Raw genomic sequence first — 24,725 nt, 5'->3', positions numbered from 1 at the left:
TATAAACACCAGAGCCGTCATACCGCTCTGGAAGGAGACGCAGTCGGTCTCCTAGAGATGAACGTACTTTGGTGAAAAGTGCAAATCAACCCCAGAACAGCAGCAAAGGACCTTGTGAAGATGCTGGAGGAAACGGGTACAAAAGTATCTAAACTCAGCAAAAAAAAAAAAAAAAAACTTTCAAAGATCGTTTGTAAAATTCCAAATAACTTAACAGATCTTCATTGTAATGGGTTTAAACACTGTTTCCCATGCTTGTTCAATGAACCATAAAAAATTAATGAACATGCACCTGTGGAACGGTCATTAAGACACTAACAGCTTACAGATGGTAGGCAATTAAGGTCACAGTTATGAAAACGTAGGACACGAAATAGGCCTTTCTACTGACTCTGAAAAACACCAAAAGAAATGGTCCCTGATCATCTGTGTGAACATGCCTTAGGCATGCTGCAAAGAGTCATGAAGACTGCAGATGTGGCCAGGGCAAAAAATTGCAATGTCCGTACTGTGAAACGCCTAAGACAGCACTACAGGGAGACAGGACGGACAGCTCATCGTCCTCGCAGTGGCAGACCACGTGTAGCAACACCTGCACATGATTGGTACATCTGAACATCACACCTGCGGGACAGGTACAGGATGGCAACAACAGCCCGAGTTACACCAGGAATGCACAACCCCTCCATCAGTGCTCAGACTGACCGCAATAGGCTGAGAACGGCTCGACTGAGGGCTTGTTGGCCTGTTGTAAGGCAGGTCCTCACCAGACATCACCGGCGACAACGTTGACTATGGGCACAAACCCACAGTCGCTGGACCAGACAGGACTGGCAAAAAGTGCTCTTCACTGACAAGTCATGATTTTGTCTCACTAGGGGTGATGGTCGGATTCGCGTTAATCATAGAAGGAATGAGCGTTACACAGGGGCCTGTACTCTGGAGCGGGATCGATTTGGAGGTGGAAATTTCGTCATGGTCTGGGGCGGTGTGTCACAGCATCATCGGACTGAGCCTGTTGTCATTGCAGGCAATCTCAACGCTGTGCGTTACAGGGAAGACCACCTCCTCCCTCATGTGGTAGCCTTCCTGCAGGCTCATCCTGGCATGACCCTCCAGCATGACAATGACACCAGCCATACTGCTCATTCTGTGCATGATTTCCTACAAGACAGGAATGTCAGTACTTCCAAAGTTGTGGCAAATTGGTTTAAGGACAACAAAGGCAAGGTATTGAAGTGGCCATCACAAACCCCTGACTTCCAGCCTATAGAACATTTGTGGGCAGAACTGAAAAAACGAGCAAGGAGGCCTACAAACCTGACTCAGTTACACCAGCTCTGTCAGGAGGAATGGACCCAACTTATTGTGGGAAGCTTGTGGAAGGCTGCCCGAAACATTTGACCCAAGTAAACAATTTAAAGGCAATGCTACCAAATACTAATTGAGTGTATATAAACTTCTGACCCACTGGGAATGTGATGAAAGAAATAAAAGCCGAAATAAATGACATTTCACATTCTTAAAATAAAGTAGTGATCCTAAATGACCTAAGACAGGGAATTTTTACTCGGATTAAAATGTCAGGAATTTAAGAAAACTGAGTTTAAATGTATTTGGCTAAGGTGTATGAAAACTTCCGACTTCAACCGTAGCAGTGACACTATTACGGTGTAACTCCGGTAGGGCAACATCTGAAAAATAGCTCACTTGGTAGTGTGTACTGGTGCCCGACCAGTCGCGAAAGCCAACATCAACCACGACAGAGAACGGTTGATTGTCAAGGGCAATGAATTCCATTATCTTGGCGTTAATGGATTTCACCTTTGAGTTGTCTCGCTGAAATGTTCTTACTCTTTCAAATGACTGATAGACTTGTTGACTGCTAGATCCACACAGCAGACATTGTGGGCTAGGTTAGGAATGCTGTGTTGCACGTGCAGCACAAAATGTTACGTGTCGTCATTATGTCATGTATAGAGGTCGACCGATTAATCGGAATGGCCGATAAATTAGGGACGATTTCAAGTTTTCATAACAATTGGAAATCTGTATTTTTGGACGCCGATTTTGCAGTTTATTTTATTTTATATAAAAACAAATAAAAAATTACACCTTATTTAACTAGGCAAGTCAGTTAAGAACACATTCTTATTTTCAATGACGGGTAAATGTAAATGGCCTAGGAACAGTGGGTTAACTGCCTTGTTCAGGGGCAGAACAACAGATATTTACCTTGTCAGCTCAGGGATTCAATCTTGCAACCTTACGGTTAACTAGTCCAATGCTCTAACCAACTGCCTCACGAGGAGCCTGCCTGTTACGCGAATGCAGTAAGGAGCCAAGGTAAGTTGCTAGCTAGCATTAAACTTATCTTACAAAAAAATAATCAATCAATCATAATCACTAGTTATAACTACACATGGTTGATGACATTACTAGTTTATCTAGCGTGTCCTGCGTTGCATATAATCGATGTGGTGCGCATTCGCGAAAAAGGACTGTCTTTGCTCCAACGTGTACCTAACCATAAATATCAATGCCTTTCTTAAAATCAATACACAAAAGTACAGTGGGGCAAAAAAGTATTTAGTCAGCCACCAATTGTGCAAGTTCTCCCACTTATAGGTACACTTCAACTATGACAGAGAAAATGAGAAAACAAAATCCCGAAAATCACATTGTAGGATTTTGTATGTATTTATTTGCAAATTATGGTGGAAAATAAGTATTTGGTCAATAACAAAAATTTCTCAATACTTTGTTATATACCCTTTGTTGGCAATGACAGACGTCAAACGTTTTCTGTAAGTCTTCACAAGGTTTTCACACACCGTTGCTGGTATTTTGGGCCATTCCTACATTCAGATCTCCTCTAGAGCAGTGATGTTTTGGGGCTGTTGCTGGGCAACACAGACTTTCAACTCCCTTGAGATCTGGAGACTGGCTAGGCCACTCCAGGACCTTGAAATGCTTCTTACGAAACCACTCCTTTGTTCCCCGGGCGGTGTGTTTGGGATCATTGTCATGCTGAAAGACCCAGCCACGTTTCATCTTCAATGCCCTTGCTGATGGAAGGAGGTTTTCACTCAAAATCTCACGATACATGGCCCCATTCATTCTTTCCTTTACACGGATCAGTCATCCTGGCCCCTTTGCAGAAAAACAGCCCCAAAGCATGATGTTTCCACCCCCATGCTTCACAGTAGGTTTGGTGTTCTTTGGTTGCAACTCAGCATTCTTTGTCCTCCAAACACAACGAGTTGAGTTTTTACCAAAAAGTTATATTTTGGTTTCATCTGACCATATGACATTCTCCCAATCTTCTTATGGATCATCCAAATGCTCTCTAGCAAACTTCAGACGGGCCTGGACATGTACTGGCTTAAGCAGGGGGACACGTCTGGCACTGCAGGATTTTTTGTCCCTGGCGGTGTAGTGTGTTACTGATGGTAGGCTTTGTTACTTTTGTCCCAGCTCTCTGCAGGTCATTCACTAGGTCCCCCCGTGCGGTTCTGGGATTTTTGCTCACCGTTCTTGTGATTATTTTGACCTCACGGGGTGAGATCTTGCGTGGAGCCCCAGATTGAGGGAGATTATCAGTGGTCTTGTACGTCTTCCATTTCCTAATAATTGCTCCCACGGTTGATTTCTTCAAACTAAGCTGCTTACCTATTGCAGATTCAGTCTTCCCAGCCTGGTGCAGGTCTACAATTTTGTTTCTGGTGTCCTTTGACAGCTCTTTGGTCTTGGCCATAGTGGAGTTTTGAGTGTGACTGAGGTTGTGGACAGGTGTCTTTTATACTGATAACAAGTTCAAACAGGTGCCATTAATACAGGTAACGAGTGGAGGACAGAGGAGCCTCTTAAAGAAGAAGTTACAGGTCTGTGAGAGACATAAATCTTGCTTGTTTGTAGGTGACCAAATACTTATTTTCCACCATAATTTGCAAATAAATTCATTAAAAAATCCTACAATGTGATTTTCTGGATTTTTTTTTCTCATTGTGTCTGTCATAGTTGAAGTGTACATATGATGAAAATTACAGGTTCTCATCTTTTTAAGTGGGAGAACTTGCACAATTGGTGGCAGACTAAATACTTTTTTGCCCCAATGTATATATTTTTAAACCTTTAAAAGAAATCCAGTATAGCAGGCAATATTAACCAGGTGAAATTGTGCCACTTCTCTTGCGTTTATTGCACACAGAGTCAGGGTATATGCAACAGTTTGGGCCGCCTGGCTCATTGCGAACTACTTTGCCAGAATCTTACGTAATTATCACATAAGATTGAAGGTTGTGCAATCTAACAGCAATATTTAGACTTAGGGACGCCATCCATTAGATAAAATATGGAACGGTTCCATATTTCAATGAAAGAATAAACGTTTTGTTTTTGAAATGATAGTGTCTGGATTCGACCCTATTAATGACCTAAGGCTCATATTTCTGTGTGTTATTATGTTATAATTAAGTCTATGGTTTGATAGACCAGTCTGACTGAGTGATGGTAGGCACCAGCAGGTCCGTAAACATTCATTCAAACAGCACTTTTGTGCGTTCTGCCAGCAGCTCTTCGCAATGTTTCAAGCATTGCGCTGTTTATGACTTCAAGTCTATCAACGCCTGAGATTAGGTTGGTGTAACCGATGTGAAATGGCTAGCTAGTTAGTGGGGTGCGTGCTAACAGCGTTTCAAACGTCACTCGCTCTGAGACTTGGAGTGGTTGTTCCCCTTGCTCTGCATGGGTAACGGTGTTGTCGGTGTGTTCCTGGTTCGAGCCCAGGTAGCGGTGAGGAGAGGGATGGAAGCCATACTGTTACACTGGCAATACTAAAGTGCCTATAAGAACATCCAATAGTCAAAGGTATATGAAATAAAAAATGGTAGAGAGAGAAATAGTCCTATAATTCCTATAATAACTACAACCTAAAACCTGGGAATATTGAAGACTCATGTTAAAAAGACACCACCAGCTTTCATATGTTTCATATGTTCTCATGTTCTGAGCAAGGAACTGAAACGTTAGCTTTCATACATGGCACATATTGCACTTTTACTTTCTTTATCCGACACTTTGGTTTTGCATTATTTAAACCAAATTGAACATGTTTCATTATTTATTTGAGGCTAAATGGATTTTATTGATGTATTATATTAAGTTAAAATAAGTGTTCATTCAGTATTGTTGTAATTGGCATTATTTAAATATATATATATATATATATATAATAAATAGGCCGATTAATCGGTATCAGATTTCTTTGGGCCTCTAATAATCGGCATCGAAAAATCATAATCGGTCAACCTCTAGTCATGTACCTACATTATATAGGTATACGCTTTGACATCAGCATTAAACTAGACATCGGGCCGGGCCGATGCCGATATTGGCATTTTTGGCAAATATCGTCCGATTCCGATATATCATACATCACAACTCTCAATCCTAAAAAGTTGGCTGCCAGTCAATGAAATATTTGGTTCTGGCTTCTGAGATGACTAAATAGCTTAAAGATGAACACTACTCAGTAAACTACTTCAACAGCCCTCCTACCTTGACGTGCAAACTACATGTGAAAATCTAATAATCTAGTGACAAGAGGACGGGATCGGACTCAGGAAACTAGGGTCCTATTCACTTGACATCGGAAGCAAACGGACCGAAACGGGCAGCAGCTACCTGGACTTAAAAGATAACCAATAAGAAACTAATTTTCGTTGCAAGACATACCTTTCTACGTTTAGCTATTGTGTGCACTAATGAATACGGCCCAGCAATGGGAGCACTTCTCAGCAGACGTAACAGGCTCGGTATCAGAGTGCGTGAGTCAGGTTTTGTAGAGGTCCTGCTATATCTAACACCTCCGTGCCCTCCGGGGTATGCAGTGGGGGAAAAATTAGGTCATCAAAACCCAGAAAGAGAGGAGGAGTCAGTTGGGAGGATGTGAAAGAGAGGGGTGAGCTCACCAGTATCAAGCCTTGAACAGCTCTACCTCTCCCATCAATGACAGGGTTCTGTTCATTAGAGCACATCATTGCAAAACATTTCTAACAGGCAGACACGTGGGCTTGGTGGGTCCATCAATTATGAATGACGAGCCATATAACAGAGTTGTGTTCATTAGGGCACACAAGTTTTTTTATTTTTAAATGCAACGGAAAACATAGCATATATTATTGGATAAGTTCAGATCGTACCTCTCCGTTTCACTGGAGCGTTTGTCCATTTCGTGCATAATGAACACAACCCAGGCCAGTTATGTTCATGATATTCAAAAAAGACACAGAGACACGTGTCTGTATAAGGCCACTGTTTCCATTCCACCACTCGAGTGTGGTAAGCACAAGCAGAGGCATAGTGTCAGTCGAGCTTCTGCGCCGGGGAGAGAAAGACAGAGACATTACACTTCACTAACAAGCGTGCACCCACGCGGTCGCCGTGGCAACGCCACTGGTATCTGAATCTGAACGACTCCCAGCACAACAACACGGGAGTGTTTGAGTGCGCTGTGCCGCTCAACAGACAAGCACCCACCCCCGCACACTGGGAGAAACACTGGGAAAGATACACACACAGTGGGTTTTCAAATGATCTGGACCCTACACCTTCATTTCAGACTAAATGGAATTTCCTTCAGAAAGTAGAAGACGCCTTAAACACTGAATAGCCCAAATTGGGCACCTCAACATTCAGAAATCATCTAGAAGAAAACCTACACCGAAGCATGCTGTGAATCAAAGCTGTCTGACTGAATATGATGTGTGAATGCAGACATGCATGCTGCGTGTTTGTGTTTACCCCAGGGGCAGAGGGAAACTAGGCAGCCTCCAGCACTGCAGGGGAAAGAGGCAGGAGGACCACAACCTCCCCAACCAGCCTCATTCAGACCGACCTTCCCCCACACACACACTTCCCTCACGGAACCAACCTAAAATTCCAGAATGCACCAGCATTTATCTGCTCCCTCCCTTGGCCTGTACTGTGAGATCTTGGGTGGACTAAATAACGGGGATGATGACACAGTGTAGCAGGCCCGCTGGTCCAGCGCCAGGACAGGAGAACATAACAACCGGACGACAAGAGTGGTGCAGCAGCAGCCTTCAAAAGGCCGGGTCAGGTCAGGTCACAGTGCCTTGGCTAATGCCCCTCTCAGCAATGGACCAGAAAACAAGCCAAAATCGCTGACACTTTGTGTGATGATGCTGAGAGAGACAGTATGAAAAGGATAGGGAAAGGGGAAAAGGGAGAGGGGGGAGTAGAAGGAGCGGAAGAGAAAGAAGATTGGAAAGAGAGAAAGAGGAAAAGCGGGAGAATGAGGAGAGAGAGGAGGAGGAGCAAGCGAGGGAGGGAGGGAGACGAGGAGAAAGGGACAGGTGCTCACCCAACCGGCATCCTCTCCCACCGATAACTAGCCAGGTTCGTCTCAGTCTAGCGATCATGGCAACTAATTGGAAGAATTTAAACAAACTATTAGCCCAGCTCTGCGCAACAACAGAGAGCCATTCACACAGACAAGACGGAACAGACCCTCTACGGCAGTCTGCTTTGCTGTGGTGCCACAGGGGCTCCATGCTAATAGCTAACGCGTCTCCTTAAAATGCCTGTATGAACCGCAACTGCTTGCGGTTTACTCTAACAGCCTTCTCTGTGTAACTGTTTGTGTTTCGCGAGAGAGGGGGAGAGACAGAGTCAATGAAAAAGAAAGAAAGAGAGAGTCAACAAGAGAGACTCACATTTATTTTTGCATTGCTGGAGGGATGTGCAAAGCGTTGCAACATGCCCTCTCTCAAAGAGCACTCATTTCCATACTCCCAGCGAAGAGATGAGCGCTCTCAAATTGACCTTGAAGAGGGCTCCGAACAAACCCGCCGCAAAGACACCAAAGCATGTCTTTTTATCCTACCGAGCACCAGATAAACATCACGCAACTGTGCGAAGTCTCCCCCTAGACGTGCTGCGCACTCCAGAAATATCCTGAAACAGGGGGGTGCTGGATAGAATTAGTCCAACCAACAAATCTCATAGAGTGCATGTAACCTGGTGGTGGTTATGCAATACGCATGCATGAATGGAAAGTATGGATCCCAAATTACACTCCGATGTTTCACAAACGCAGATCTCAACTTGCTGAAGGACCCATTTTTCTGGCCCAGACAGGCACATAGGGTACACACACGCAGGGCACATACACCCTGGCTGTGCCCACCAGCATCTACCAGCCATATTATGTCAATTCCATTTTGAAGCAAAGCCACTACTGATCAGTTGCTACTCTCTCCCCCTCCCTCTAGCCCTCCTGTAGTAAGGACATAACCAACAGAGGGAGAGTATAGGCTATGTGCTTGGCTGCCAACAGGCACAAAGGCTCACACACATGAAAACGAAGCCTGGCCAAAATTTACAGATTCAAAACTGGCAAAAACATGTGTGCATTTTTCACATGCGTGTGAATAAACACACACACACACCTATACACAAACGTGTACAAATGTACATGCACAATAATAATGTATGATCAAAGTGTAGAAGAGTGCTACACTGAGACAAAAAAGGGGTTTCTAAGCTTCTTCTTAACACAGACAAGGCAAAGTCATTCTGCAAAGCATCGGTCAGTCTGTTTTCTGCCTGCCTGCCGGTCCATCCAACCTCCTTCCCGTTCCGTCTGTCTACACTAGGCGTAAACCTTGGTCCTTGATATTTACATCTGTATCGCTTTCCAAACACGCTCACATTTCAATAGAGGTCAGGGATAATTAACTGGTTGGCTGCTTGCAGAAGTAGGGTAGCATACATTGTGATCCTCTTCCAAAGACAAAACTAGCATCACACCAAACCGTTTCACTGGCTAACGGTCGCCGTCAGTCTTGACAAATGTCATCGGTGTCACCTCCACTCCCTGTGAACTTTAAAACCACAGTTTGCGCTCAAGGAGCGTGACACGTGACACACTCTCGGGAGGACGACACACTCCTACGGGACTCTGGCTCGGCTCAGTGTGTGCATGTAAAAGGTTGGTTGCAGCCATTAACCGGTGGGTATAAGATGAAACTGAAAACCCTTCATTCAGAATGAGCCAGACATGAAAGCTAGAGAAGGCTATGGCTCCTCATGAGTCTAAAACAGCCTTTTAGATCGAAATTAGCATATTTTAAAATGTTTCACAAAGCCAAAACAAATATAATAAAATGGTGATTTGGGACTTTAAGAGCAGCTAATGTTATAATTCTCCGCTAACTAATACAGTCTGTTTCCACTAGCATTGCTAACATGCTCCAAAAATGCTAGCCAGGGGATTCCAGCCATTGCTAAATAACCAATGACTTGGATGAAATGATAGCCTATGTAAGACGAAAATAAGCTCAAATGTATTTTAAAGCCAACTATCCTTTTTAAATTCAGGTGAGTATTACATACTCTGGGGGAAGAAAAAAAATCTCAGACTGGTTCAAGGAAGGAGGAGAATAGGAAGGCTTAACTTCTGAACATACAGTTCTTTGTTGCCAGTTTTCTTCTAGGAAATTGATTATGGTTGACGTCAGGGGCTCATTCCAGGGAACTGCTGTTCTGTGAAAAGGCAACTAGCTTTTGTTTAGAAATCACCATCCTCAAACTAACTCCTTGTATAGCTTTCATAGAGGATGCCCAAGTCAAAGCGCTTAACTCTGAGATCGTGTGATCTCTATTTTGCTTTCTAATCTAGATACCCAGTAATCTGCAGGCGCCTTTGAGCCAATGTCACAGAAAGAGGCCCGAAGCAAAATGTTCACCTGAGCTAGCTAACTAGAGGGAGTGCGGTACACTGTGCTGCCTCTAGTATGTCTGTGCCTCAGGGACAAAGGCGAAGGAGAACTGAATGTACCCTCCCTACCAACCACTTACTCTCTACCTCTCATCCAACCTGTACTGCTCGCCCTCCTCTCCATTCCCCTCCACCCCCTGCTCTTGCTTCACCAGGCTAATGCCCCGCCCCCCCCCCCTCCACCCCCTGCAGTCAAGCGGCTTGTCTGTGCGTGTGTAGCACTCACCATGTCCCTCTGTGTCACGATATAGCCGTGGCCATGTCTGCATTGCAATGGGCCGGCGCTCGTCAAATCCCCAACGCTGCTGGAGACAAAGAGAGGGACATCTCTCAAATCACAACAACACACTGTCCAACATGGCTGGCACACACACACAGGCTTAGCAGACAGAGCTACGGGCAAGCACTTGAGCGGCTCCCCTTTTCATGATATAACGCAACTCGATTTAGCAGTCTATGACAGCACGTAGACAGCTAGTGGTTCAGTATAGCAGGAATGAGGACTATTTACATGTACAAATATACATGATTAGGAATAGCACGAAGCAAAATCAAAAGGGAAGACCATTAAATGTCATTTAAAACATTACATTTCATCCTAATTTCAGAACACCTCCACCGGACGTTCTAATTGGTTTGTTAATTACATTTCCTATTAGTCTACCTGCTCATTGCGGCAATTTAAAAAGAGATCTATTGAAATGAACACTGAATGCATATCATATTGAAATGAACACTAGATGCACATCATATTGCAATGAACACTAAACGCATATCATATTGAAATGAACACATGATGCTGATCAGAACATGATGCCGTTCAGTCATGATGAAGTGACACCCATGTCAGATGTAAAATATGCCCGGTTCAGTCATGATGCTGTTCAGTCATGACGGAGCGACGCCCATGTCAGATGTAAAACATGCCCTGTTCAGTCATGATGCTGTTCAGTCATGATGCTGTTGGGTCATGATGGAGCGACACCCATGTCAGATGTAAAACATGCCCTGTTCAGTCATGATGCTGTTGGGTCATGATGGAGCGACACCCATGTCAGATGTAAAACATGCCCTGTTCAGTCATGATGCTGTTGGGTCATGATGGAGCGACACCCATGTCAGATGTAAAACATGCCCTGTTCAGTCATGATGCTGTTGGGTCATGATGGAGCGACACCCATGTCAGATGTAAAACATGCCCTGTTCAGTCATGATGCTGTTCAGTCATGATGGAGCGACGCCCATGTCAGATGTAAAACATGCCCGGTTCAGTCATGATGCTGTTCAGTCATGATGGAGCGACGCCCATGTCAGATGTAAAACATGCCCTGTTCAGTCATGATGCTGTTCAGTCACGATGGAGCGACGCCAGTGTCAGATGATGTAATCCCCACTCTCTCCCACACGCTGGTGTGGACAAAAGTAGCGTGGCAGTTCAGCGTTCACCTTTCAGCGGGTGAGCTAATCTGCTTACAGTGGCTGTGGGGCCAGGGCCAAAATCTCATCAGCACAGCCCAAGACGATCATCCGGAGCAGGTCAGCCCTAGCACCAGCACACTCACTTAATTCCTCTAATCTGCCCACGCTGTGTGTGTGTGTGTGTGTGTGTGTGTGTGTGTGTGTGTGTGTGTGTGTGTAAGCCTCATCTGCGTGCTTGCGTTTGCATGCGGTGCATCTGTGTCCAAACAAGCAATCCTTCACCACCAGGAAGTTCAGTATGATGCCAAGGAGTAGCAGCCAACACTAACTTGAAACCAACATGATAACAACAGTGCACCCAGGCAGGCACACTTCATTAAGCACAGCTCAAGTATGAAAGTATTTGACCCAGGTCTTCTGTCCCTGCTTCTGGGTTAAGACATCCTGATTGGCCCCAACACTGCCAGGGTCAGCTCATCACACAGTTAATAGGTCACAATATCTGCAGCCAATCATGGTTCTAAGATGATCTACCAACAGCGCCGACTGAACAAAAGGCCCACAAACCAGCAAGACGATCACAGAAATCTATACCAAAGCCATAGCCAAACGTTTCCTAGCCTGCGGGTAAGAAATATCATTTGACGTAAAGAAGAAGGCTGTGTGTAAATACATCCTTCCTTGAAGTCATGGCTGATCTGACACGAGTGGATTGGTGTAAGCTATGAAACCTACGGGGAGGAACGGAGGAAGAAAGGCAGCATCCGAAGAGGGAAGACGGATCAACACGAATGCCGGCAGTGGGCAACGGGTGGCCGTCCCTTCGCCTCCAACCACAGAACATCGGACGTTATTATCTATTCATCACTTGACGGTCCGGCATGTTGAGTCAGCACTGGCCGCCGACACCAAGCGGGTGATCTACTGCGTGCGCCCGACGTTCCTGTTCGTCTGTATTCACTCTAACTGTATTCAAACCGAGCCAGAGAATCTGAATGACTGTGTATATGAAGAGTGAATTGGGCATTGGGATTTGATCTCAGGAGAGAGAGCGAGACCGTATCGGTAGAATAGTAACATTGATGAGCAGATGAGGAAATAGAAAAGATTAATGCAGAGGGCTATCAGGCATCCCAGTCACAGGGGTTGCATTACGGCTTGACTGCGGCAGAGCGGAGGGGCAGAGAGGAGGGGTGTCACTGCATCGCTCATACATAATGAGAGGAGCATGATCAGCAGATGTGCCTCCCTCTCAGACTCAACACACACAAACACGTATCGTTACTGAGATACTCAAGCCGAAACCAGTAAACCGATTGCCGTCCGAGCCCTACACAAGACAGAAGTCTCAAAAGACACAAACACACAGCTCACTAAACAGATTAAGCTGCTGACAAACCAAAGCCCACTAAACCTATTACCAACAAAAACCCTACAAATACCCCTCAATAGACAAGCAGACCCACAAACATTTTACCAACATATCCAGTGGTAGACCTAACCCTGTGCAACACCCTCTGACATGGGGCTGCGACGATACCAGTATCACTGTATTTTGTCCATGGCAAAAACATAAACACGACACAGATCCAAACTCTTTGGTCCTTTAAAAACCCGCAGCATGTCAAATAGCGTGCTATAGCTTGGGAAATAAATCAAATGTGACTCTGGTTGACAACATGTTTGTTTTCAACATTAGGGCTGTTTTCCGAAATAAGTTAAAACCATGTGTTTTGTTTCCTTGCCACGATACTAATGAGTAGTCCCAGCTCTACTCTGTATTACGGGCCAAATAGTTTTGACCTCGACTTAGGCCTGAACTAGCCTGGTCCCAGATCGGTTTGTGCCGTTGACGCAAACTGGTGAGGGCCAAAAAAGGAGACCAAAAATGTGCGCAGCAAATCTGTGTAAACAGCAACAAAATGTGTCTATTTTTAGAGTGGGGTTGTCACAATACATTTGACATTTTAATTTAGCAGACACTCTTATCCAGAGCAACTTACAGTTGTGAGTGCATACATTGTTTGTACTTTTTTCTTCTTCTTCATACTACCAGGCCAAGTATCACTATACCAAGTCCCCCCCCCCAGGACACATGTTCCCTTTTTCTATACGTTTTTGCACAAAAATCTTCCCCTGATAGTCACACCTCTACTCAATGCAACAATTGAATTTAACGTCACACTTTTTACTGTATAATAGAAAAGGCTACTGCTGAAAATAGCTGATTTTCTCATATCCAAAAGCCTACCTGTGATTGGGCAGGAGGAATGTAGTACGGTATATAAAAACAAAATCTGCATTTTCAAATTGGCCTATATGAAACCATTTTTAGCCTACTCTTCAGACAACTTTACAGTCTACACACACACTCCTCACTTACTCCCTCCCTTCTCCCACACACATTCCATCCCCCCCCCACACACACACACAGCTCCCAAAAGTTAGGCAAGAATTTTAGGAATTTTGTTAAGATTTATCTTAGAACCACATTGATTAGACATATGGATCATTTCTTTCGGTAGGCCATCTCGATTTTTCCTGTGCCATCCAAATTTGTGCATAGACAAGGTACCATGTTGTTAGCTAGCTATCCTGGTAACATGACTAAACAGGGTTGTTTGTACTCAAACTAAACACTTGCAGCCCGTGAGTAGATCAAAGCGGTCCGAAACATGGTTAATTGAATTATATAAAAATGGCCTGCTTGTCCTTACAGGCGAAATGAAAAGAAACGCTCGCGCTGTGAGCCGTTCCAATATTTAAACAATTGTAACAGACGCCCCCCCACTGTCTGCACACCCCAGCTCGCCATCACAGCTAAATAAACATTTTAAACTGATTGAGATACGCAGAAAGAATGGACGGAGAAAAGTGGCTGAGTAGACTAATGGCTGGTTAGGAGATGCAGCTGGCTGCTCACAGCTGATTTCGGATGAAGTACTAATTCTGATATGACATTTCTGACATCAGCCTCTGAACTCTGTCCTTACAAATAGAATACGTAGGGATGAATTATGTGCTGTCATTAACTTAGAGAGAGAAGGCAGTGACCACACAGGGAGATTTGTTTGCGTCTCTTTTTTTAGATCTATGGGTGATAAACTCCGCGTCTGAGCCCTTTGCCACAATTTTTTGCCGTTCTTCACGATTCGCGTGGGTGACTTATTTTGAGATCAAAACGGGCAAATAAATCGCCTTTAAAGTGACAAGTTTTCGTCCCTGTCTATGACAGTGGCTTTCAGAGTCTGTGTGACAGCGAAGTTTAGTCAGACTGGTCTGTTTGTTCTTACAGTCGAAAATAAAACGTACCCACTTTGCTCGCGCTCTGAGCCACTCCAATAATTAAACAAAAGGTAACAGAAAACCCATCACGGTCTGCAACACCCCAGCTTGCTATCACGCGCAGAAGGAACGGACGGAGAGAAGCGGCTAAATTGGCTAATGGCTGGTTTGGGGGATGTGGCTGGCTGCTCACAGCTGTCACACCTGATATTGGATGAAGCGTCTGCTATCACGCTCTCAACTCTGATATTCTATTTGTAGGACGCCATCTGTGCCCAGTCGTCATTTCGATACGAGAACATACACCATTATTTAGTGATCACACGCGGAGAAGATCCGTTTGCGCCCCTCTTTTATAGCTCGCCCTGCGTCTGCGCACTTTTCGTCAGACTGACGCGTCGATCACACCAACAGTGCGGGCACGTTGGTACACCAGAAGTACATTCATTTCTTTGAAACTATATATTTTTTACTTTGTTTATTGAATTTAACACCAGCATTTACAAAATAATTGCACTTGTAAGTTATTTGGTAGTAATAAAAAACACATTAAAGACAACAATAGAGCAAAACCGAGACTGAGACAGACATAACACAAAAAAATGAAAAATATATTTTGATAAATGGATTAAATCAATTTTGAATTGCATAAAGTTGGGAAAAAAAATCAACACACTCAATGGGTCTGTATACAAATTCTATGCAATGTGGGTTCTCTTCTTTTCTTATGTAACATGACTACATTTCCCTGCAGTACATTAATTTCCAATGGCACACTGCGTTTGTCTTGCAGCATTGCGGTTGCAGAGGCAGTTGTAGTACGTTCTGTGTGGTGCATACATTGGATTTATTGAACAAATGCATCAAACGGTACGCATAGGCGACTTGACAGAAATGGTAGTAGAAGCTGAATGTTGAACTTTTGTTGCACACATAACCAGATGATGATACCGTGTACCGTTTTGCGCAAAAACACTGTCTGTGTGATAGAGGCATTATACAGTTGAAGTCAGAAGTTTACATAAACTCAAGTTATTTGTCTTAGGTGTAAGTGTTTCACAATTCCTGACATTTAATCCTAGTAAAAATGCCCTGCCTTAGGTCAGTTAGGATCACCACTTTATTTTAAGAATGTGAAATGTCAGAAAATAGTACAGAGAATTATTAATTTCAGCTTTTATTCCTTTCATCACATTCCCAGTGGGTCAGAAGTTTACATACAATCAATTAGTATTTGGTAGCATTGCTTAAAATTGTTTCACTTGGGTCAAACGTTTCTGGCAGCTTCCACAACCTTCCCACAAGAAGTTGGGTGAAATCTGGCACATTACTCCTGACAGAGCTGGTGTAACTGAGTCAGGTTTGTAGGCCACCTTGCTCGCACACGCTTTTTCAGTTCTGCCCACAAATGTTCTATAGGCTGGAGGTCAGGGCTTTGTGTTGGCCATTCCAATACCTTGACTTTGTTGTCCTTAAGCCGTTTCGCCACAACTTTGGAAGTACTGTATGCTTGGGTCATTGTCCATTTGGAAGACCAATTTGCGACCAAGCTTTAACTGATGTCTTGAGATGTTGCCTCAATATATCCACATAATTTTCCTTTCTCATGATGCCATCTATTTTGTGAAGTGCACCAGTCCCTCCTGCAGCAAAGCACTCCCACAACATGATGCTGCCACCCCCGTGCTTCACGGTTGGGATGGCGTTCTTCGGCTTGCAAGCATCCCCCTTTTTCCTCCAAACATAACGATGGTCATTACGGCCAAACAGTTATATTTTTGTTTCATCAGACCAGAGGACATTTCTCCAAAAAGTACAATCTTTGTCCCCATGTGCAGTTGCAAACCGTAGTCTTGCTCTTTTATGACAGCTTTGGAGCAGTGGTTTCTTCCTTGCTGAGCAGCCTTTCAGGGTATGTCGATATAGGACTCGTTTTACTGTGGATATAGATACTTTTGTACCAGTTTCCTCCAGCATCTTCACATGGTCCTTTGCTGTTGTTCTGGGATTCATTTGCACTTTTTGCACCAAAGTACGTTCATCTCTAGGAGACAGAACACGTCCCCTTCCTGAGCGGTACGACGGCAGAGTGGTCCCATAGTGTTTATACTTGCATACTATTGTTTGTACAGAAGAACGTGGTATCTTCAGGCGTTTGGAAATTGCTCCCAAGGATGACCCAGACTCGGAGGTCTACACTCTTTTTCTTTTGAATTTCCCATGATGTCAAGCAAAGAGACACCGAGTTTGAATGTAGGCCTTGAAATACATCCACAGGTACACCTCCAATTGATTCAAATGATGTTAATTAGCCAATCAGAAGCTTCTAAAAAGGTATGATATCATTTTCTGGAATTTTCCAAGCTGTTTAAAAGGCACAATCAACTTAGTGTATGGAAACTACTGACCCACTGGAATTATGATACAGTGAATTATATGTGAAATAATCTGTCTGTAAACGATTGTTGGAAAAGTTACTTGTCATGCACAAAGTAGATGTCATAACCAACTTGCCAAAACTATAGTTCGTTAACAAGAAACGTGTGGAGTGGTTGAAAAACGAGTTAATGACTCCAACCTAAGTGTAAACTTCCGACTTCAACTGTATGTGGGTCACGTGTCTTGTTCGGAGGTGTTGACTGATTTCATGTCAATACTAATATGGCTCAAATTCAGTAGCTAGCTAACCAACAACTGTAACGACGTATTTGAGAGACAAGTGCTCATTGTGTAAATGTGTTCGTTTTCAATAAACATTGGAGACTTAATATAATTTACATGTTGTCAACAAGCTCTGCCAACCCCGTCTGTTTTGCACCAGAGTTGCGCACACGTCGGTTTAGTTGCTAAACAACCAACAAGTCAATAGCAAATATCACCCGATTGGTACTTCATGAAACTGGTCAATGGTTCTACATGAATCTCATGTACATGTTCTCATATAACACTGTTCACTCAATAGGCCTATGAAGCCATGAACTACTTGAACAGGTAAGTTCTCGGCTAAGCGGTTAAAAGTACGTACGGTATTTACCACTTGGAGTAGTGGAACCGAGTTTGTGACTCACCAATCTACACAACCCGGGCTCTTTCTCCATGGTCTAACAATGATTTAACGAAATCATTGTATCCTTCCCTTCAACTGCAATGATAAGCTGTGACAAGGTCAAATATCAGCTTGTCGAACAGGAATTTCAGTTGTCGTTGTGGAAATTTCAGTTATGTCATTACAGTATTCGTAGTGCAGGAAGTTCAGCTCTGTAATTTCAGAGCAGGAAATATATATATTTTTTAAAACAGGTCAAAGAGAATCTCTGGACCGCATAGAGAAGCCAAGCTTCGTCTAAAAAGCCCTGTTCATTTATCACAAGGCTGATCTACGGCCCCTGGCATTCTCCTCTGCCAGTCTGTTTCCCCCTGCCACCCCTTTTGGAATGGGTTCGTGGGCACAGGCACACGCAGCCAAATGGTTGGCGCATGGGCGAACACGGTGTCAGACCATCAGTCGGTGACGCGACAGACACACAGAGCCGGACAACTCACAGTGGTGACGAGAGGTTGTGCTTACAATACCGCTGACCAGCGCTCGTGTTCCTATCATAACATCCTAGCACCAGGAGCATTTCATCTATGGGTGATGAAAGCCTGTGCCCCCCCCATATCAAACTGTGTTTAGCTAGAACAAGCACGCCGCAGGAACTGGAGCAGAATCCTTTGCCAGTGAGAGAGAGTTCAAAAAGCAGCCCATTTAATGTCCTGGCAGGCCTCAGCTCCTCTTGGCACACTGGCAACGTGACACAACCTGGCCTTGGCATCGGGAGAAGCCATTGGCAATATAGTGCCACTCCAGAACTCATTGCGCTTGGCAAAGCCTCGCCAGTGCATTCATATAGCATAAGGTTACAATGTCTTGCCAATGCTTAACCAGCCATATTATGGTTACAGAGTGAAAAGAAAAAGGAAAATGTGCCTTGTTAGCAGAAGGGATTATTTGGGATAGAAAGGGGGGAATGGAGGAGAGAAATCACAGAGTTCTCCTCTTTCAGTGGAGGATGCCAAAACACACCCCTCCCCCACCCACCAGTAAAGCGTTCCAAATCAGCGCACCCTACATTTTTCAACTCAGGGAGGGATAAGGTATCAGGAGACCTGGCAACCTTCATATTCGCATCATGAGCTGAAATGAAAAGATTCCACTACAAGGAACTGAGCTAAACTCAGTGGCCACCAGCCAATCAGAGAGTGTTTCCATTTTCAGGGGGTGTCACTGGCCAATCACAAAAAGCCATTCCCTCACTGGGGGTAGTAAGCGCGACACGCCCAACACAACTTTGGCTTGCTTATATAGAGCAGGTACTACCCAGTTGCTGAAATTGGTGCGAGAGGGAAGTTCGTAACGTGGCTTGAACACTTTCACGAGGTACTGAAACCCCCCTATTCTCAACCACCGAGAATGGGCGCAGCTTTAAACACCTATCGCTCTTGTAATTTCTTTGGCCAGGTCCGAATCTGCTGCAAATGGCAGCGCGAATACAGACGGGAGACAAAGTTGTGTTGTTTCCATCTTGCTCCGGTGGTAGGAATACTGGGGAGATTTCGGCATAAATGTTAAGTGTCAACATGTTTGAGGTGTTGGCAGCAACATAAGCCACTCTCGTTGAGCAGTGGCGACATACTGTTGAAGTTTTATCCACAACTCTCTGTCCATCGCCGTTATAATCTAACGGGAAGCCAAAATGTTCCCAAACTAGAGATTTAAACGAGGATGGAGGATCCTGTGTGTGTGTGTGTGTGAGATAGTTCATTTAGAGGTATGTGACAGTACCGGCAAACTCTGAACCACTGCGAAACCCTACAATTTCAGATTACACAGGGAGAGGAGAGAGCGCGAGAGAGACCATGACAGAGAGAGATAGGCGATAAGAATTCTCATTATGCAGGAGGGAGAAGTAAAAAGAGAGCGTTCCATTTCTCCAATGGGGTTTTGAGGAATAGTAACCAACCATGCCAGATTAAAAAGGAGGCCCATTTATTAGAGCCATAGTATGTGGCAGCTGTGGCAGTGACAGATGGCCCAGTGCACTATGGGAGAGTAGCTGGGTCACAGCCAGGTCAGTTGGGCACTGGTGGAAAGGGCAGCAACACCCACACACTGCACATGAGTGGGGGGAGAGACAGCACTTCACCATGGTCATGTTCATTAGGCTTTAAATTGTAGAAAACCGACTGATACTGGGTTGTACGATCTGGATTTATCCAATTGATAAATGTTTGAAAACATTTCCAGTTCAGTGCCCTATGAACATGACCCAACATGGCCTATTCTTATGAAAACATAGGGACTGCTCACAGCAGACTCTCCCAAAAGTCTAACACCGTCAACAGTATGTGAAGAATGTCACCAATCGCAATCAACCAGAACAGAACACCCTCCAATACCTAATCCACACACCTGAGTCAAGCCAAAGTTGCTAGAACTGTGCTAGGAAGGACAATGTTAACAGAAACATTTTAGCCAGTAAGGATTTGGTGAGCATTTTAGTGTCACTAATTTACATCACGATGTGCAAAACTGATAGAGACATACCCCAAGTGACTTACAGCTGTAATCGCAGCAAAAGGTGGCGCTACAAAGTATTAACTTAAAGGGGCTGAATAATTTTGCACGCCCAATTTTTCAGTTTTTGATTTGTTAAAAAAGTTTGAAATATCCAATAAATGTCGTTCCACTTCATGATTGTGTCCCACTTGTTGTTGATTCTTCACAAAAAAATACAGTTTTATATCTTTATGTTTGATGCCTGAAATGTGGCAAAAGGTCGCAAAATTCAAGGGGGCCGAATACTTTCGCAAGGCACTGTAGATTAGGGCTGGGCGATATGGCCGAAATATTATATCACCGTATTTAAAAAAATATATGTATTTATTTTTAAATAATTGGACAGTATTTGATGGTATTTTTAGTTTTTCAGTAATACAAGTTCTACATTGGCTTTATGAGTAGTGAGTGATCCTAGGGTGGCAACACAGACTCGGTGAAATCACTTACAGGCTGACTACACCGCTCGAGGTCAGTTCTATCTATGATGCAGATCACGCTGCAAGTCCTGCCTCTCCCATCTCATTGGTTTATAGAAGCAGGTACCCACGTGCCATCTCCTCATTGGTTATACACACGTGGGTGACTGAAAGACGAACGAGGTCAGTGGCGGTAATGCACCTAATTTATGAAAGTTGCCAATTGCAATATAAAGTGAAGAGAATAAATCAAATCCAAGTTTATTTGTCACGTGCACGGAATACAACATATCGTCCAGCCCTAGTCTAGTTATGTCCTTTAATTCGGACCAGTTACGTCCAGTTCGTCCAGTTACGTAGACCTTACAGTGAAATTCTTACTTACAGGCTCTAACCAATAGTGCAAAAAAAGGTGTTTGGTAAGCAAAGAAATAAAACATTAAAAAGAGAGGCTATATACAGTAGCGAGGCCACATACAGACACCGGCTAGTCAGGCTGATTGAGGTAGTATGTACATGTAGATATGGTTCAAGTGACTATGTAGATATGATAAACAGAGAGTAGCAGCAGCGTAAAATGAGGGGTTGGGGGGGGGAAACAATGCAAATAGTCTGGGTAGCCATTTGATTGCCTGTTCAGGAGTCTTATGGCTTGGGGGTAAAAACTGTTAAGAAGCCTTTTTGTCCTAGACTTGGCACTCCGGTACCGCTTGCCATGCGGTAGTAGAGAGAACAGTCTATGACTGGGGTGGCTGGGGTCTTTGACAATTTTTAGGGCCTTCCTCTGATACCGCCAGGTATAGAGGTCCTGGATGGCAGGCAGCTTAGCCCCAGTGATGTACTGGGCCGTGCGCACTACCCTCTGTAGTGCCTTGCGGTCAGAGGCCAAGAAATTGCCGTACCAGGCAGTGAAGCAACCAGTGCAACCATGCTCTCGATGTTGCAGCTGTAGAACCTTTTGAGGATCTCAGGACCCATGCCAAATCTTTTTATAGTTTCATGAGGGGAATAGGCTTTGTTGTGCCCTCTTCATGACTGTCTTGGTGTATTTGGATCATTCTCGTTCGCTGTTGATGTGGACACCAAAGAACTTGGAAGTTCTCAACCTGCTCCACTACAGCCCCATCGATGACAATGGGGGCGTGCTCAGTCCTCCTTTTCCTGTAGTCCACAATCATCTGTCTTGGTCTTGAGTCTTGGTAACGTTGAGGGATAGGTTGTTATTCTGGCACCCCCGGCCAGGTCTCTGTTCTCCTCCCTATAGGCTGTCTTGTTGTTGTCGGTGATCAGGCCTACCACTGTTGTGTCGTCTGCAAACTTAATGATGGTGTTGGTGTCACGCCTTACCATGCAATCGTGGGTAAACAGGGAGTTCCAGGAGGGGACTGAACACGCACCCCTGTGGAGCTCCAGTGTTGAGGATCAGTGTGGCAGATGTGTTGCTTCCTACCCTCACCAAACTGTGCAGCCGACCAGTAAAATACTACTTGAGTAAAAGTCTAAAAGTATTGGGTTACAAATATACTTAAGTATCAAAAAAGTAAAAGTATAAATAAATTTAAAATTCCATTCATTATGCAAGCCAGATGGCACCATTTTCTAGTTTTTTGTTTATTTGTTTCGTATTTACGGATAGCCAGGGGCACACTCAGACATAATTTACAAACAAAACATTTGTGTTTAGTGAGTCCTCCAGATCAGAGGCAGTAGATGACCAGGGATGTTCTCTTGACAAGTGTGTGAATTGGACCATTTTCCTGTCCTGCTAAGCATTAAAAATGTAACAAGTACTTTTAGGTGTCAGGGAAAATGCACGGAGTAAAAAGTACAGTATTTTCTTTAGGAATGTAGTGAAGTAAAAGTAGTCAAAAATATTTAAAAAAATAGTAAAGTACAGATACAAAAAAAAACATACATTGTACTTTAAAGTATTTTTACTTAAGTACTTTAAACCACTCCTCAATTGAGAAAATGTCCACACTGCCACGTAGGGTTGCACGATATGGACAAATCATCTAGGACTTATTTTTAACCAAATGTTGCAATTGCAATTTGACTTTCCAATAAGAGCAAAAACAACTGTTGGAATCATGGAAATAGAATGACTATTTTAATTATTTTGTTAGAATATAATAGTAGGAACTTTGAATACAGTGTTGTTTGAGATGACAAAATGCCAGGGAGGGGTTATTGTGACAGTAGGAACTAAAGTGTCGATAAGCGTTTCCTAGGGGACCCTATAAGTTTTGGCTATATTGCATGTTCTCTCTTACCTACAACATGTAGCCAACATATTCCTGCTTTGCATATTCCTCTTTGATTTAGAAGATACTCTTGCACAAACAAAATGCTGATTTAGGTCTACACCATCACTGGTATTAGCTAGCTACGTATGCTCTTACTCAGTACACTTATTAGCTAGCTATTAGCATTAGCGGCTAACAAGATTTAGGGCAACTTGCTAAGAAAAGACAAACTAGCTGTTTGCTGATGTAAGAAACACAAACCTTTAGTGTCATTATAGAATGTTAGTGGATTTATATTAAGAAGCAAAGTGAAAACAGCACTGTCATCATCAACATTGTTGCATGTGCTGCATTGACCATGCAGACTGAACGCAAGTGTCTCGTGGTTGAGGAACATCAAATGTGCTCCTTGAGTGACAGGGGGCATGGCTAGGTATGTGTTGTGCGGAGAGAAATGACTCAAGTAGCAAAGTAAACTCTAAAAATTGACATTACACATGGCGTATCACATTTAACAAACCAAAACATTCAAATACTGGTATAGAAGGTAAAGTAAAAACCCAAACCGGTCCCTGCTTCAATACCGGTATATCATAAAATATGGTATACCGCCCAGCCATGGAGACAGCGCACTCCTCACACCACACAGTCTCCAATACATATGCGCACACACACACACCATTTCCTGTCTGTCAGCCTCTGTGTTCCTACATCTGAGGCCATTAGTGGGTGTGTAGGTCACGGAATGTGATTACAGGATGGTATGCTGGGCTGTTTCATGCCATTTGCATGTGACCGCCTTCAGCTCTGCCCAGGCTGGCGTCACACATGGTGTGTGTGTGTGTAGGTAGGGCCTGAGATAAGCCCTGTAACACAGCATACCGTTCCATAAACAGGGTGCCCCGTCCTCTGCCCAGGGCCTGAACCCATGCGCCCCCCCTCCCCCCACATCTGAGATTTGTGGAGTAAACGATCACGTCAAGATGTCCCCGTTACTGCTCCTTGAGTTCTTTAAGTTTAGACTCTTAGATCCCATGCACAAAAAGAAAAACACATCTTAGGCAGTCAGATGTAATGGGAGGAGTCGATATCTGTGAATACGTTGTCATACAAAAATAATAAAACGTTTGATTAACCATATTGTAGTCCGTAATACGTGTTGTCACTAACATTCCTAATGCTTGAATATAATTGACACATTCGCCAACCAGCACAAAAACATTTTCACATATCACATGCCTGTAAAATCCAAACCACAACAGTGACAAAGTAACATGGCGGCTACATGCGTGTGTGAGTTTGTGATGTTCCTTACCTTAAAATGACCCCAGTTCTCAGAGACCCCGGCTACTCCTCATGAGGAGAGCCTATCCCTGGGTTCCCTTTGTCGTGCCCTTTGACCTTGGCCTGGCAGATAAAGCAAGCTGACTGGCTTAGCGTCGGCCCGGAGTCACAACTGTCACAGAGCCTCAAATCCCGGCACTCCCTCTCAGCAGAAGATCACAGTGCCCATTCACAAACCTGGAGAGTGGAAAAAAAGACAACCATCAGGGGTGTATTCAGGGTCTTTAAAACGCTCAGAATATCGCAGATGGAAATAGAACAAATCCAGTTGACACAATCCCCTATTCCATCTGAGTGACAATCATTTCTGTTCTACGCAATACATTCTCTCTCCGAACATTCCGTGACATTACATCCTCCTAAACAGGACTCAGATCTCCAAAGAAGACCTAAATACACTTTTGGTCGAGGAACATTATTATCAACGGACCACACGCACGTTTACATCTCATTCATAAACTCAGCAAAAACAGAAACGTCCCTTTTTCAGGACCCCGTCTTTCAAAGATAATTCGTAAAAATCCAAATAGCTTCACAGATCTTCATTGTAAAGGGTTTAAACACTGTCTCCCATGCTTGTTCAATTAACCATGAACAATTAATGAACA

General features: G+C 43.9%; 1 protein-coding gene across 7 annotated transcripts in view; it reads right to left on the bottom strand.

The window, feature by feature from the left end:
* LOC135542484 (B-cell CLL/lymphoma 9 protein-like) overlaps positions 1–24,725 on the bottom strand; it is a 110,022-nt gene that overhangs the window by 20,550 nt on the left and 64,747 nt on the right. For 5 of the 7 annotated variants that reach the window (XM_064969464.1, XM_064969460.1, XM_064969467.1 and 2 more), the window contains exons 2-3: positions 24,089–24,294; positions 10,032–10,110 (exon numbers count right to left, since the gene is read on the bottom strand). The gene's annotated coding sequence lies outside the window, so the exon portion shown is untranslated. The remainder of the gene's footprint in view (positions 1–10,031; positions 10,111–24,088; positions 24,295–24,725) is intronic. The other 2 variants (XM_064969461.1, XM_064969462.1) reach the window with 2 other exon arrangements.

The sequence above is a fragment of the Oncorhynchus masou genome, chromosome 6 (genome assembly GCF_036934945.1).
Source record: "Oncorhynchus masou masou isolate Uvic2021 chromosome 6, UVic_Omas_1.1, whole genome shotgun sequence".
Lineage (NCBI taxonomy): Eukaryota > Metazoa > Chordata > Actinopteri > Salmoniformes > Salmonidae > Oncorhynchus > Oncorhynchus masou.
The sequence above is the reverse complement of the archived record's forward strand: the minus strand, read 5'-3'. Positions and strand labels throughout refer to the sequence as shown.